The 12,086-nt window shown below is 40.8% G+C and overlaps 1 pseudogene; it reads left to right on the forward strand.

The window, feature by feature from the left end:
• Positions 1–10,757: 10,757 nt before the first annotated feature.
• LOC129557257 (olfactory receptor 8B3-like) lies at positions 10,758–11,708 on the forward strand (annotated as a pseudogene).
• The last annotated feature ends 378 nt before the right edge of the window (positions 11,709–12,086 follow it).

The following is a 12,086-nucleotide window of genomic DNA, read 5'->3' on the forward strand; positions in this document are numbered from 1 at the left end:
CCATAAGGGTGGTGTCATCTGCATATCTGAGGTTATTGATATTTCTCCCAGCAATCTTGATTCCAGCTTGTGCTTCTTCCAGCCCAGCGTTCCTCATGTACTCTGCATAGAAGTTAAATAAGCAGGGTGACAATATACAACCTTGATGTACTCCTTTACCTGTTTGGAATCAGTCTGTTGTTCCATGTCCAGTTCTAACTGTTGCTTCCTGACCTGCATACAGGTTTCTCAAGAGGCAGGTCAGGTGGTCTGGGATTCCCATCTCTTTCAGAATGTTCCACAGTTTATTGTGATCGACACAGTCAAAGGCTTTGGCATAGTCAATGAAGCAGAAATAGATGTTTTTCTGGAACTCTCTTGCTTTCTCCATGATCCAGCGGATGTTGGCCATTTGATCTCTGGTGCCTCTGCCTTTTCTAAAACCTGCTTGAACATCTGGTAGTTCACGATTCACATATTGCTGAAGCCTGGCTTGGAGAATTTTGAGCATGACTTTACTAGCGTGTGAGATGAGTGCAATTGTGCGGTAGTTTGAGCATTCTTTGGCATTCCCTTTCTTTGGGATTGGAATGAAGACTGACCTTTTCCAGTCCTGTGGCCATTGCTGAGTTTTCCAAATTTGCTGGCATATTGAGTGCAGCACTTTCACAGCATCATCCTTCAGGATTTTAAATAGCTCAATTGGAATTCCATCACCTCCCCTAGCTTTGTTCGTAGTGATGCTCTCTAAGGCCCACTTGACTTCACATTCCAAGATGTTTGGTTCCAGGTAGAGAAATACAAATCAAGACTACAATGAGGTATCACTTCACACTGGTCAGAATGGTAAAAAAAAAAAAAAAAAAAATACACACAACAACTGCTGGAAATGATGTGGAGAAAAGGGAACCCTCCTACACTGTTGGTGGAAGTGTAAACTGATACAGCTATTATGGAGAACAGTATGGAGATTCTTTAAGAAACTAGGAATAAATCTACGAAATGACCTAGCAACCCCACTACTGGGCATATACCCTGAGAATAACATAGTTCTAAAAGACACATGTATCTGAATGTTAATTGCAGCAATATTTACAAAACCCCAGACATGGATGCAACCTACATGCCCATCAACAGATGAATGGATAAAGTATTTTGGTACATTTATACAACAGAATATTACTCAGCCATAAAAAGGAATGAATTTGAATAATTTGTAATGACGTAGATGAACCTAGAGCCTCTTATATAGAGTGACGTAAGTCAGAAAGAGAAAAACAAGTATTGTATATTAACGCATATATGTAGATTCTAGTAAAATGGTACTGATGACCCTAGTAGAGAATGGATTTGTGAACAGAGCAAGGGAAGATGAGGGTAGGACAACTTGAGAAAGTAGCATTAACATATATATACTATCATGTGTAAAATAGTGGGAAGTTGATAAATAACACAGGGAGCCCATCTGGCATTCTGTGATGACCTAGAGGGGTGGTATGGCAGGATAGAATGAGGCTCAGGAGGGAGGGGATATATATATATATATATATATATATATATATATATATATATATATAATTATGACAGGTAAATGTTGTACTATAGAAACCAGTGGATGTTGGCAATTTGATCTCTGGTTCCTCTGCCTTTTCTAAAACCAGCTTGAACATCTGGAAGTTCACAGTTCACATATTGCTGAAACCTGGCTTGGAGAATTTTGAGCATTACTTTACTAGCGTATCAGATGAGTGGAATTGTGCAGTGGTTTGAGCATTCTTTGGCATTGCCGTTCTTCGGGATTGGAATGAAAACTGACCTTTTCCAGTCCTGTGGCCACTGCTGAGTTTTCCAAATTTGAGGGCATATTGAGTGCAGCACTTTCACAGCATCATCTTTCAGAATTTGAAATAGCTCCACTGGAATTCCATCACCTCCACTAGCTTTGTTTGTAGTGATGCTTCCTAAGGCCCAGCTGACTTCACATTCCAGGATGTCAGGCTCTAGGTGAGGGTGAGTGATCACACCTTCATGATTATCTGGATTGTGAAGATCTTTTTTTGTACAGTTCTTCTGTGTATTCTTGTCACTTCCTCTTAATATCTTCTGTTTCTGTTAGGCCCATACCATTTCTGTTCAGGAGGCAACAGTTAGAACTGGACATGGAACAAAAGACTGGTTCCAAATAGGAAAAGGAGTACGTCAAGACTGTATATTGTCACCCTGCTTATTTAACTTATATGCAGAGTACATCATGAGGAACACTGGGCTGGAAGAAGCACAAGCTGTGATCAAGATTGCCGGGAGAAATATCAATAACCTCAGATATGCAGATGACACCACCCTTATGACAGAGAGTGAAGAACTAAAGAGCCTCTTGATAAAAGTGAAATAGGAGAGTGAAAAAGTTGGTTTAAAGCTCACCATTCAGAAAACTATGATCATGGCAACCGGTCCCATCACTTCATGGCCAATAGATGGTGAAACAGTGGAAACAGTGGCTGACTTTATTCTGGGGGGCTCCAACATCACTGCAGATGGTGATTGCAGTCATGAAATGAAAAGACACTTACTCTTTGGAACAAAAGTTATGACCAACCTTGACAGCATATTTCTTCTAAGGGATTCCTGCCCACAGTAGTAGATATAACGGTCATCTGAGTTAAATTCACCCATTCCAGTCCATTTTAGTTCACTGATTCCTAGAATGTCGACATTCACTCTTGTCATCTCCTGTTTGATCACTTCCAATTTGCCTTGATTCATGGACCTAACATTTCAGGTTCCTATGCAATATTGCTCTTTACAGCATCGGACCTTGCTTCTATCACCAGTCACATCCACAACTGGGTATTTGTTTTGCTTTGGCTCCATCCCTTCATTCTTTCTGGAGTTATTTCTCCACTGATCTCCAGTAGCATACTGGGCACCTACCGACCTGGGGAATTCCTCATTCAATAACCTATCATTTTGCCTTTTGATACTGTTCATGGGGTTCTCAAGGCAAGTATGCTGAAGTGGTTTGCCATTTCCTTCTCCAATGGACCACATTCTGTCAGACTGGTTCCGAATAGGAAAAGGAGTATGTCAAGGTTGTATATTGTCACCCTGCTTATTTAACTTATATGCAGAATACATCATGAGGAATGCTGGGCTGGAAGAAGCAGAAGCTGGAATCAAGATTGCCGGGAGAAATATCAATAACTTCAGATATGCAGATGACACTACCCTTATGGCAGAAAGTGAAGAGGAACTCAAAAGCCTCTTGATGAAAGTGAAAGAGGAGAGTGAAAAGGTTGGCTTGAAGCTCAACATTCAGAAAACAAAGATCATGGCATCTGGTCCCATCACTTCATAGGAAATAGATGGGGAAACAGTGGAAACCGTGTCAGACTTTATTTTTTGGGGCTTCAAAATCACTGCGGATGCTGACTGCAGCCCTGAAATTAAAAGACGCTTGCTCCTTGGAAGGAAAGTTATGACCAACCTAGATAGCATATTAAAAAGCAGAGACATTACTTTGTCAACCAAGGTCCGCCTAGTCAAGGCTATGGTTTTTCCTGTGGTCATGTATGGATGTGAGAGTTGGACTGTGAAGAAAGCTGATCATTGAAGAATTGATGCTTTTGAGCTGTGGTGTTGGAGAAGACTCTTGAGAGTCCCTTGGACTGCAAGGAGATCCAACCAGTCCATTCTAAAGGAGATCAATCCTGGGTGTTCATTGAAAGGACTAAAGCTGAAACTCCAATACTTTGGCCAACTCATGCGACGAGCTGACTCACTGGAAAAGAGTGTGATGCTAGGAGGGATTGGGGGTGGAAGGAGATGGGGACGACAGAGAATGAGATGGCTGGATGGCATGACCGACTCGATGGACATGAGTTTGAGTGAACTCTGGGAGTTGGTGATGGACAGGGAGGCCTGGTGTGCTGTGATTCATGGGGTCGCAAAGAGTCAGACATGACTGAGGGACTGAACTGAACTCAACTGAACTGAGACAGCATATTAAAAAGCAGAGACACTATTTTGTCAACAAAGTTAAGGCTATTTCCAGTGGTCATGTATGCGTGTGAGAGTTGGACTATAAAGAAAGCTGAGCACTGAAAAATTGATGCTTTTTAACTATTGTGTTAGAGAAGACTCTTGAGAGTCCCTTGGACTGCAAGGAGATCCAACCAGTCCATCCTAAAGGAGATCAGTCCTGGGTGTTCATTGGAAGGACCAATTTGAAGATGAAACTCCAATACTTTGGCCACCTGATATGAAGAGCTGACTCATTGGAAAAGACCCTGATGCTGGGAAAGATTGAGGCCAGGAGGAGTAGGGGATGACAGAGAATGAGATGGTTGGATGGCATCACAGACTCAATGGACATGGGTTTGGGTGGACTCCAGGAGTTGGTGATGGACAGGGAGGCCTGGCGTGGTGTGGTTCATGGGGTTGCAAAGAGTCAGACACGACTGAGTGAGTGAACTGAACTGAACTGAACTATAGAAACCAACACAAAATTTTAAAACAATTTTCCATCAATTAAAAAAAGAAATCCAGTGGAAGATTCTCATATCAACAGCTTCAAGAGCACCTCGTATTGAAAGAGTATAAGGAGAAAATATGTGATCTCTTATCCTTTATTCTCTTTGTAATTTCTTTCTCTTTCTACTTTAACACAATTCAGTAGCATTTGCTGTCTGTTCAGAAATCTATGGCTTCTAAGAGTTAGAAAACCACTATAGAAGGTAAGTTTTGATAGTTAATGTGAAATATTTCTTCTGATGAGAAAGTAGCACCAATATATCTGGCATCAAAATCATGCTAAAATCTGTCCTACAAAAAGAGAGCAGGTTCTAACTCAACTTCTGCTGTATTTAGAAATGTGTGGAAATAACTCATTTTAGACGTTAAAGCGAAGCAGTTTGGCTCAGAACATTAAGCAATTGGATGGCGATTCACAGGCTCAGGCTTTTAAGTTTTCTCTTAGCTGACATGTTTGACATTGGGAAAATCACTGCTTCTCTTTACTTTGGCTTACTCATCAATAAAGCAGCACATGATTATGCTGACTCACCTCATCCTCACAGCATCCTTATTCACTAACACTGAGAATTCACTATTCCATTTAAGAAACCAAAGAAAAATGGTTCAAGTAGCAAGTAAAAGTGTCACATTTGTAGCTAAATAATAATTTGAAGGAAACTTACAAGAACTTCATTTATATAAATATGAAACAAAAATCTTTGGCTAATTTAGGTAAGATTTAACAAAAAAATAATTTTCAGTGAAAATGCCCAAAGTATCTTGGAATAGTTTTAATTTTACTGTAAATGGGAGAGACAGCCAGAGTTAGGATTGGGGCAGGAGGTGTTAGCAGCACTTGGGATGTGTGCTATAATTCTAATAGATAAATATGCACTGCTTTCAAGACTTTGAAAAGAAAGAGGATGTTTTTGACTTGTTGGAAGTTTGAAAGAAAAAGATCTTGTTAGTTCTGCATACTGGAAAGCAGAAAGTAATAAAAAATATCTCATTGTAAATCTGACTTCAGGATGTTGCTTTTGACACTAGTAAATTCAGCCCCTTAATTATGTCTGAGAAGGAATATTTATTCCAGCTAGAATATAGAATATGAAAAATAATAATAATAACTGACTAAATAAAATGGCCATTCTTTATCTCATATTTAAGGTAATCACATTTTATGCCCTAAGCAACAGTTTCATGCCTTGTTCTTAGTTCTATATACAATAATGTTAGATTAATAGTTGAATTTTCTTAGAGAAGAATTTGAGCTTCATAAATGTTTTTCTAACATTTCAATTACTTTGCATTTTTATCAATTCTCCCACTGTGTGGCTCAAATCATTTCGCCAAATGATCATTTCAGATGAGGTGAGTCAACCATCTTTGGGAAATTCATTAGAAGGGAGGCCACCAGGGCACCATTTGCTCAGTTGAAGGCTCACACAGACTCAAGGAGTTAATGTGCTTTTTAAGTGCTTGCAAAATAGTTTATTTCCCCAACAAAGTCTCTCCCCCAAATTCATTAATTCTTTTAACATGCTAGCAATGCCAGGATTCAAAGATCTGAATCCTAATCCACTGGATAAATATCCGATTGTTCAAGGTGACATTTTTTACTTTAAGAGCAAAGTCGGGGAAGACACTAATTAGAAGGGGGAACATACAAAATCTCAAAATCAGCAGAGGTGGATTAAAACCTTGACTTCAGTCAACTTCAGTCATTCTGCACGTGTTGCCTATTCTGTGCTAGGATGAAGATGCAAAAGTAAGCAAGATGGAGTTCGTTCCTTGCAGTAGTCCACAAGCAAGTGGGAAAAACACTTTAACCTTAGACAAGCAGCTCAATTCCTTCCCTTCTTTGTAAAGTGGAGCAAATAGTATACATCCAAGATACTATAATGTAACAACGAATAATGTAGGTTATAGCTAGAGTCAGATAATCCTGAACTTGAATGTAGATTTTACCCATATCTTGACTAAATATGACCATGGGAAATTTACATAACTCAACTAATCATAAGATTCCCTGTCTTTAAATTCTGTTATACCATTACTAAGGTGCAATGGTTATTGTATACATTTGATTTGCTAATATACAAAGTACTTAACACTATGCCTTGCACACAAGAAGCTACCTAATTATACACACAGACAATCACACTTAGATATTCATTGAGTTTCAGTTCAGTTCAGTCATTCAGTTGTGTCCAACTCTTTGCGACCCCATGGACTGCAGCACATCAGTCTTCCCTGTCCATCACCAACTCCCAGAGCTTACTCAAACTCATGTCCATCGAGTCTGTGTTGTCCCCTTCCCTTCCTGCCTTCAATCTTTCCCAGCATCAGGGACTTTTCAAATGAGTCAGCTCTTCGCATCAGGTGGTCAAAGTATTGGAGTTTCAGCTTCAGCATCAGTCCTTCCAATGAATATTCAGGACTGATCTCCTTTAGAATGGACTGGCTGGATCTCCTTGCAGTCCAAGGGACTCTCAAGAGTCTTCTCCAACACCACAGTTCAAAAGCATCAATTCTTCAGTGCTCAGCTTTCTTTATAGTCCAACTCTCACATGATGACTGGAAAAACCACGGCTTTGACTAGAAGGACCTTTGTTGGCAAAGTAATATCTCTGCTTTTTAATATGCTGTCTAGGTTGGTCATAGTTTTTCTTCCAAGGATCAAGTGTCTTTTCCTTTCATGCCTGCAGTCACCATCTGCAGTGATAGTGGAGCCCAAAAACATAAAGTCTCTCAGTGTTTCCACAGTTTCCCCATCTATTGGCCATGAAGTGATGGGACCGGATGTCATGAACTTAGTTTTCTGAATGTTGAGTTTTAAACCAACTTTTTCACTCTCTTATTTCACTTTCATCAAGAGGCTCTTTTGTTCTTCACATTCTGCCATAAAAGTGGTGTCATCTGCATATCTGAGGTTATTGATATTTCTCCCAGCCATCGTGATTCCAGCTTGTGCTTCATCCAGTTCAGCATTTCTCATGATGTACTCTGCATATAAGTCAAATAAGCAGGGTCACCATATACAGTCTTGACATACTCCTTTCCTGATTTGGAACCAGTCTGTTGTTCCATGTCTAGTTCTAACTGTTCCTTCTTGACCTCCATAAAGATTTCTCAGAAGGCAGGTCTGGTATTCCCATCTCTTTAAGAATTTTCCACAGTTTTTTGTGATCCACACAGGCAAAGGCTATGGTGTAGTCAATAAAGCAGAAGTAGATGGTTTCTGGAACTCTCTTGCTTTTTTGATGATCCAATGGATATTTGCATTTTGATCTCTGGTTCCTCTGCTTTTTCTAAATTCAGCTTGTACATCTGGAAGTTCACGGTTCAGGTACTGTTGAAGCCTGGCTTGGAGAATTTTGAGCATTACTTTGCTAGCATGTGAGATAGTGCAATTGTGTGGTAGTTTGAACATTCTTTGGCATTGCCTTTCTTTGGGATTGGTTTGAAAGCTGACCTTTTCCAGTTTGTGGCCATTGCTGAATTTTCCAGATTTGCTGGCATATTGAGTGTAGCACTTTCACAGTATCATCTTTCAGGATTTGAAATAGCTCAAGTGGAATTCCATCACCTCCACTAGCTTTGTTCATAGTGATGCTTCCTAAGGCCCACTTGACTTCACATTTCAGGATATCTGGCTCTAGGTGAGTGATCACATCATTGTGGTTATCTGGGTCATGAAGATCTTTTTTGTATAGTTCTTCTGTGTGTTCTTGTCACCTCTTCTTAGTATCTTCTGCTTCTGTTAGGTCCATACCATTTCTGTCCTTTATCGAGCCCATCTTTGCATGAAATGTTCCCTTGGTATCTCTAATTTTCTTGAAGAGATCTCTAGTCTTTCCCATTTTATTGCTTTCCTCTATCTCTTTGCATTGATCACTAAGGAAGGCTTTCTTTTCTCTCCTTGCTGTTCTTTGGAATTCTGCATTCAAATGGGTACAGCTTTCCTATCCTCCTTTTAATTTTGCATCTTTTCTTTTCTCAGCTATTTGTAAGTCCTCCTCAGACAACCATTTTGCCTTTTTGAATTTCTTTTTCTTGCAGATGGTCTTGATCAATCCCTCCTATACAATGTCATGAACCTTGGTCCATAGTTCTTCAGGCACTCTATCAGATTTAATCCCTTGAATCAATTTATCACTTCCACTGTATAATCATAAGGGATTTGATTTAGGTCATTACTGAATGGTCTAGTGACTTTCCCCACTTTTTTCAATTTCAGCCTGAATTTGGTACAAAGCAGTTCATGACCTGAGCTACAGTCAGCTCCTGGTCTTGTTTTTGCTGACTGCATAAAGCGTCTCCATCTTTGGCTGCAAAGAATACAATCAATCTGATTTTGGTATTGACCATCTGGTGATGTCCATGTGTAGAGTTGTCTCTTGTGTTGTTGGAAAAGGGTGTTTGCTATGGCCAGTGCGTTCTCTTGGCAAAACTGTTAGCCTTTTTTCTGCTTCATTTTGTACGCCAAGGCCAAATTTGCCTGTTACTCCAGGTATCTCTTTACTTCCTACTTTTGCATTCCAGTCCCTTATAATGAAAAGGACATCTTTTGGGGTGTTAGTTCTAGAAGGTCTTATAGGTCTTCATAGAAGACCTTGTTCAACTTCAGCTTCTTCAGCATTCCTGGTTGGGGCATAGACTGGGATTACTGTGATATTGAATGGTTTGCTTTGGAAACTAACAGAGATCATTTTGTTGTTTTTGAGATTGCATCCAAGTACTACATTTCAGATTTTTTTTTGTTGACTATGGTGGCTACTCCTTTTCTTCTAAGGGATTCTTGCCCACAGTAGTAGATATAATTTAAATTATATCTGAGTTAAATTCACCCATTCCAGTCCATTTCAGTTCGCTGATTCCTAAAATGTCGACGTTCACTCTTGCCATCTCCTATTTGACCACTTCCAATTTGTCTTGATTCATGGACTTAACATTCCAGATTCCTATGCAATATTGCTCTTACAGCATCAGACTTTACCTCTATCACCAGTCACATCCACAACTGAGTGTTGTTTTTGCTTTGGCTCCATCCCTTCATTCTTTCTGGAGTTATTTCTCCACTGATCTCCAGTAGCATATTGGGCACCTACCAACCATCTTTCAGTGTCCTATCTTTTTGCCTTTTCATACTGTTCAGGGGGTTCTTAAGGCAAGAATATTGAAGTGGGTTGCCATTCCCTTCTCCAGTGGACCACACTTTGTCAGAACTCTCCACCATGACCCGTCTGTCTTGGGTGGCCCTACATGGCTTGGTTCATAGTTTCATTGAGTTTATATATATTTAAATCTTAAATCATGATAAAATATTATTGTCCCTCTTGCACTTATATAGACAAACTATCAATGTTGATCATATTAACATACTTATAAAAACACTTTGAAAGATAAAAATATTATACAAATTGAAACACTCATAATATGGACAAAAAAGCATGATATTTTAAAGAACACCAGTTACTTCAGTTATTGACTTCAGTTACTTTCTAAAGCCTTATGAATGAGAGGTGAAACCAATGATCACCTGCCATTTCCCTACCATGGGTCACACACAAGCTTCAGTCAATAGAGCAGTTGTTTATTAGGTCAAAAGTGAGCACTCATCTGACATATACATGGAATGGAAATGCTTCTTATGGCATGTAAACCCTACGATTCTGCCTATAAGCCCCAAATTCCCAGTTCGAGATGTCCTCGCCCTTGTCTAATGCCATCTCCTTGAGTATATAGATGGGAACTATCACTTGTTTCTACTCAAGAGAATACAGCAGGTTGCGCCGGAGCCGGGCGTCTCTCGCGTCTGCGCCGCCGGAGCCGGGCGTCTCTCGCGTCTTCGCCGCTGGAGTCCGGCGTCTCTCGCGTCTAGTTCATAACTTGGACGAGGGGTATCTCCTCAAGGCCGTGCCTCCTGCTTTGAATGTAGATCAGCTCCTCTCGGCCCTCCGGTGCCCAAGCAGCCACCGCCTCCTGAACGTGGTGCAGCTCCTCTCGGCCACCGCCCTAACCCTGGGCGCAGGGTAGCTCATCTCAGCCACGATTCTGCGCGTAGTCGGTTGCGCCGGAGCCGGGCGTCTCCCGCGCCTGCGCCGCCGGAGCCGGGCGTCTCTATAGGGAGAAGATTCTGTGACTGCATCTGCTCAGCGTCGATATCTCCAAAGCCAGCTCTTCCAGAAGAGTAGAGGTGAAACACATATGAAGCTTCCTAGGCACTGAGCTCCCTCAGTGGAAGGAATATTTCTGAAGTTGAGAATAGAATGCTGACTAGAAATGACTCCTTAGTGACTGAATTTATTCTTGCTGGATTAACAGACCGTCGCGAGCTCCAGCAACCCCTCTTTCACCTGTTTCTAATCATATATGTTGTCACCGTGGTGGGTAACCTGGCCTTGATCCTTCTTATTGGTCTAAATTCTCACCTCCACACCCCCATGTACTATTTCCTCTTCAACCTGTCCTTCATTGATCTCTGTTACTCTTCTGTTTTCACCCCCAAGATGCTGATGAACTTTGTGTTCAGGGAGAATACCATCTCCTATGTGGGGTGCATGACTCAGCTGTTTTTCTTTATCTTTTTTGTCATCTCTGAGTGCTACATGTTGACCTCGATGGCCTATGATCGCTATGTGGCCATCTGTACTCCTTTGCTGTATAAGGTCTCCATGTCCCATCAGGTCTGTTTGGTGCTCTCTTTGGCTGCATATGTGATGGGGTTCGCTGGAGCGTCTGCCCAAGCAGGGTGCATGCTTGGGCTCACCTTCTGCAGGTTGAATGTCATCGACCATTACTTGTGTGACATCCTCCCCCTCCTGCAGCTCTCCTGAACCAGCACCTCTGTCAGTGAGGTGGCAGTCCTCACTGTCGTGGGCATCAACATCACAGCACCCAGTCTCACCATCCTGGCCTCTTACGTCTTCATCCTCACGAGCATTCTTCACATCAGATCTTCTCAGGGAAGATCGAAAGCCTTCGGTACCTGTGGCTCCCACATGATTGCGCTTTCTCTTTTTTTTGGTTCAGCGGCATTCATGTACCTTAAATATTCTTCTCCTGGATCTACGGAGCAGGGAAAAATGTCTTCTGTTTTTTATACTAACGTGGTGCCCATGCTCAATCCTTTGATTTACAGTTTGAGAAACAAGGATGTCAAAGTTGCACTGAGGAAATCCCTGTTTAAAACCCAGAGGAGAACCATGTTCTAATTTGAAGTGGCAATATTATAAAGCAATTCAAGTTTTTATTGTTGTTTTTCAAGAAGAGTCTTTGTTTATCATCATGTTGCTTCCACAGATTGTGTTATATATAGAACAATAGACTTGTCTTATTACTTCCTGATTGCTGGCCTCATCTCATATTTGTCCCCTGTATTTCTTGTACCTCATATCAGTTTACTGAATAGTAACTTGTTTATTAAAGCCACAAATATGCTGACCTTTTTAAATATATATTAAAAAAAAAAAAGAGAATACACCAAAGGTAAAGGAAGGTGCCAGTGTAGTTAAGGTCCTACATCAGTTGATTTTGAATTAATCGAAGGAAGATTGGGTGGGTATGATTTTTTTTTTTTTTGGATAGTTGAA

The sequence above is a fragment of the Moschus berezovskii genome, chromosome 7 (genome assembly GCF_049115385.1).
Source record: "Moschus berezovskii isolate FMDL1 chromosome 7, NW_MosBer_1.0, whole genome shotgun sequence".
In the NCBI taxonomy this organism is placed as follows: Eukaryota; Metazoa; Chordata; class Mammalia; order Artiodactyla; family Moschidae; genus Moschus; species Moschus berezovskii.